The sequence below is a fragment of the Python bivittatus genome, unplaced genomic scaffold, assembly GCF_059951505.1.
Source record: "Python bivittatus isolate LINGU-HERP-01145 unplaced genomic scaffold, Pbiv_v1 ctg000440_np1212, whole genome shotgun sequence".
NCBI classification, from domain to species: domain Eukaryota; kingdom Metazoa; phylum Chordata; class Lepidosauria; order Squamata; family Pythonidae; genus Python; species Python bivittatus.
In genome coordinates, this window is record NW_028277063.1 from 4,604,635 (window position 1) to 4,610,001 (window position 5,367).

A 5,367-nucleotide genomic window follows, 5' to 3' on the forward strand; every position below is an offset into this window, starting at 1 on the left:
ATAGCTCATTTTATGGAATTGCTATGTAAGAGAATGTCTATACAGCCCCCACTTGACGTGTTTAACTATCAACCTACTATCCAACTATTTGTACAGTGACCAAAAAGTGTTTGATATTTCTTGTAATTAAAAGCAAATTAGTTTCGGATGCTTTTCTTTCGTAAATGAAACTCCCTGTTCCTACCATGCTCTTTGCTATTGCTGGTTGGTTCATGTAAGGAGTTCTGGATCTGTTCAAGAGTGGTTTTTTTATTTTGGCCAGGGCAGAAGAACTATAATAGTATTCCAAGTCAAAGTACATCATATCCAAAGCAAGCCAAGACATTTTGGAATCTTGCTCAAAATTCTACAGATCTTCCCGATTTAGCCTGCTTCCCTTCTCTCTTTCTCTCTCTCACACATATGCATACCAGTGATCATTATATTATCCTTCCATGTTACCTAAACTCAGCCCTTGGAGGCACCGAATTCACTTTCTGGAACTGGCCACCTTTCTGGAAATTGCACCAGTTGCTCCTCATCCACATGACCTTGAACAATGAATGTGGCTCCCCGCAAAGGGCATCTCCTCATGATGGTGGTGGACCTTGTAATCTCCCGTATTTCCATTTTAGGTGATCAAAAAAGCAGCACTGAGATTTCTCTGTATGTGCTCTTAGCAGTGGGAGTTGCCATGAAAAAGTTAAACACTAGCTTCTATTGTCTAAAAAAAATCTGTTCCTTTTCACCTACTGAACATAATTTAAATTGAGTAAGGCAAGAAGACTCTGTCCAGCCGTCTACCTCTTCTCGTATTGGCTCTGAAGTACCTGGATTGATGGGTGACTTTTTGATCAGGAATGTGGATGATTGAAATAGTCATATTCAAAGCTTCTGTCACTGAGTCACTGTGATTCCTCGTACTTTGACTGGAGTTTTGCCAGGAACTCTATCTAAACATGGCCAGGCACTGGATGTTTAGATAAAAGCAGATTTATTTTATGACCAAAAAAAAAAACCCAACCCCAGCCCTGGGTGGGGAGTGTGAGGAGAAGAGAAGCAGACAGGCAGTTGCCTTTCTCTGAAGACAGGTACAATGATGTCAGAAGGTCCACCTGTACCACGAGCAGAGGGCTATGCTCAGGGTGTATGGCAAGTTAGTTGAAGACATTGTACTGGTGTTTCTAGCATTCAGAACTTGTAGTCCCAAAGAAGCTGGCAGACGCCAGGTAGGGGAAGGGCCATTTTGATTAATGTTGAATGATCCAGATCACTTGTCCGTTGTGATAGCTAGTAGTTATTCTCAGTATTGGCCGTGTTCTTTTTATTACCTGCTGTCTAGTCCTATCAAAATGCCAGCTGGAGATACCAGGAGCCAGATCTCCAGCCAGGTCACAACGCTGTACCTTTTCTTCAGCTATGGTTTTGTATTTCCTTCACCGTGCACACAAACACACTGATCACCCTTGAAAGTTCTTTGCAACATACGGGAACATTCTGCCTCACCTGACTGGGCCTCCAATACAGACCTTCTAGCCATGCCTGGACTAATGCACAGGCTGGTGTCGTGCACCCAATCTTGAGGCCACATGTTTCCTGTAGCTGTGCCCAACCCTCCCCGCTGCTCTGCTTGTCGTTTGCTAAGCATTTCCTTCGTTTCCGATGGTCAGACTCCAAATGCCAATGTGTAGATTGTAAGCAATAAGCGAGGAGTTGCAGAGCAGAAGTATTGGGGGGGGGGGGGGGGGATGAACAGTACTCTTTGGGGTTTAGCTGAATATTGGGGGTGGAGGGAATATGGAAGGAAATAAAGGAAAATAGGACCAAGTAGCTAGAATCTTGACAGGGAATACCCACAATGCACTATTTTGTGGATCTTTCGTCTCTTGCCCTGCACTAGGATGGGTTACAGAGACACATCTGGAAGCCCCTGGTTGAAGAGGGCCTCTCGTGGCTCTGGTGGGTACTTTAATATGCAGATTCTTTTACTGAGCTTGCATCGGCCGAATCAGGCCATAATGATTAGCCACGATGGCTGTAGATTACCTCCAGAATCAAATACTAGTTTTCAGGGAGCCTAAGCAGGAAGTAGCAGTTACATTCACATCCGGCCTTAATTTCGCAGGCCACTGTGGGAACCAAGCACTGAACTGGAACGGCTATGCTCTGGCCCAGCAGGATGTTGCGTGCATTCTTTAACAAAGCTTCCCTTCCCAATAAGTGAGAGAGAGGAGTATTCATGGATATGGTCAAAAAAGTCAAGATGGCAGCCAAAAGTCAAAAAATGCTTGTTTTTTATGTGGGTTGTACATACAGTAGAACTACGATGGCCACCACCTTGATGTGTTAACTTTTGACTACACCTTTTTGACTCTGATGACCACATTCAGAGATGGGATTTTACCCGAGTTTCAGCATTTGCCACCAATCAAGGCTTGGATTTCCCCCCTCTCCCTCGACAACAGGGATCAGATCAGAAGGAAGAAAAATGTTTGCTGATTGGGCTGCCTGCCCCATCTCCAGCTGCAACGTGTCTCTGGAGCCTTATCTGGGGTTCTGGTGCCTCTGTTTGCTGGTCAATTCCAGCTGTGAATTTCCTGTCGGAGGATAAACAGGGCAGCTGTGGGGGGAGAGGGGAGGGCTTGCTGATACAGGCCAGGCCTGACAGGATGAAGGAAACCATTGCAGCGGCAACCTGTGAAACACACCATCTGCAAGTTGGCTGAAGGCAGACAAGTCCTCTCCCGTTTCAATCACGAAGTTTCAAGTCTTGGTTCCAAACATTTTGACGAAACAGATGCAGCCTCCTCTCCAGAAAAGCAACCCGCTTCATTTACTGGAGACCTTTCCAAAAAATTGGTGGTGAACGATGCAGACATCTACAGACCTCTATGTGGGGAGGACTCGTGACTCAGCTGGCCCTGTGGTGACCCTTTCCCTGCCTTCATTCAAAGGTTCAATAGCCCGAGATTTCAATGAAGGCTGAAGAAAGTTATGAAGATGGGGTCGGGGGCATGTCGGAGAACTATTTTCTATGGCCAAACACAACGTTATTAACTGCGTCTGCGTCCTGCTTATACTCACTGTAGGAGGAGAGCCACGTTAGTCTATGGTAGCAAAAAATCAGGAAGAGCCTGGTAGCACCTTTTCCAACTAATACATTTTATTAAAAGGCATACACTTTCGTGAGCTGAAGCTGCATTCCAGTGTATCTCAACCTTGGCAGTTTGAAGCTGTGTGGACTTCAACTCCCAGAATTCCCCAGCCAGCATGCTGGCTGGGGAATTCTGGGAGTTGAAGTCCACGCATCTTCAAACTGCCAAGGTTGAGAAACATTGGGCTAGACTGATGCAGGATTTGTAGACATCAGTCTAGCCGCCTCTTACATCTCCCTAAAGGGAGCTGCAGTTCACAAAAGCTGATGCCTTTTAATAAAATATGTTAGCTGGAAAAGGTGCTACCAGACTTCTGATTTTTTTTTTTTTTTGGCTTGTATGCATGTATTTCCTTACTTTAGCCATTGAATTTCTGGGCTCTACTTGGATGCTGTAAACAATTCGTTTACAGTGGTGTTGGACCTTCCCAATAGCTCTCTTAACACATACCTCCGGGGAATCTCTTCTCAACCAAGACATGAGAAATATGGAAAATGGGCCATATGCACATGGAACATGCAAAGTCAGTGTAATGGTCCTGAATACCAATCTCCATATCTTCTCATCCTAATATTCAAATAAATTGGGTTTTTTTCAGAGAAAACAGAAGCGGTTGAGACTCATTCCTTTTGGGGCAAGCACTCGGATGAGGCACTCTTACGCACCCCCAGTTGTATCTTTAAAATAAAGCAGTTCCATCTTTCTTTTTCCACTAGGCAACACCCCCAGCCAACAGTACAGAAATGGGGAGGGCTAATCCAGATCAAAAGGTTACAGGGAAGGAGGTAGAAAAAGGAGGTTCTAGACTTGTCTTCCCCAACCTGTTGCCCTCCAGAAGGACGGGCCATTGTCATAATCCCACAGCCATGCAGCTAGGGGATTATGGGAGCTGCAATTCAATGCATCATGGCAGGCATACGATAGGGAAGGTGATACTGGTTAATGAAGACAAAATGAGAGGATGGCCACATTTCTCCTGCTGGTCTAGAAGCATAGCGTTAAGAGTCCCTTTGAGTTTTTCACTGTCTCTGAAATCACAGCCACCAGGTACCTGAAATTCCAAGGGCTTGAGAACTACAAGGGAAGAGGGTAGATGTTCTCACACCCATCTTGGTGAACTTCCTAAATGCATCCAGTTGGCCACCATGTGACACCAATTCTTGGACTATATACTGTAAAGTGGTTATCCTGATCTTTCCTCAGGCCCTTCTTATGTTCCTAGTTCATTTGAGTTATCCCCATTTCCGCCTGATCATACTTCCTTTCTTGGCATCAAACCATTATGTAAAAAGAATAAACCCCTTGTATGAAGCAAGAAGGAAGAGATTCAGCTGGGAAAATTTCCCAAGGAAGGTGATTTCCTCCACCTACTCTAAGATTTGACTTTCAGGAAACTCCTGGCAGGTGGTGATTCAAGGGTGTCCACAAAATGTAGTTAAAAAAAGTCAAGATGCCAGCCACAGTGGTGCAATCAAAGCTCTGCCTATTTTTTCTGTGCGTCATACAAAAAGAAATTATGAATTTCTTTGTAAGAAGGTGGACCCAAGGCTTAAAACAGCCTCAGATCGACATTTCTGTCTTTTAAACCTTTCTCTTTAATGTTTAAAGCGTGGGAATTGGCAATGATCGCTCAGTGGTGAAGAAAGGATACTTGGCCTATCATCTGAGGAACTTTGCTTTTTAAAATGATCATCATGACCTTTGGGGCAAGATTAGATCCCAACACAAATTCAACCTGAGGGAGAGGTTCTGTGTAACATTATAGCAGAACCACACAGGTGTGAGATCCCACTTTTGCAACCTTTATAAAGCCCAGGGCAAAAATTTAGTGGGGAGGAAGAAAATAGCTGAAATATCTTTAGCAGGATAGGAAGAGTAATGACGCCTTTGAACTTTGGTGTTGGAGAAGACTCCTGAGAATACCGTGGACAGCCAAAAAGACAAATTGATAGATCATTGAACTAATCAACCCAGAGTTCTCGCTCGAAGCACACATGACCAGGCTCAAATTATCCTGGCTCTCTGGAGAAGGCTCTAAAATTGGGAAAGGCAGAAGGAAAGAGAAGAGGACCCCCAGCAGCAAAGTGGATGGACTCAGTTACAGTGGAGATGGGTGCACCATGGGAGACTTGAAAGAACAGGTTAGGGACAGATCATCATGGACAAAATCTATCTGTGTAAGAATTGTCAATGGTTTGATGGCACATAATCAATCAATCAATCAATCAATCAA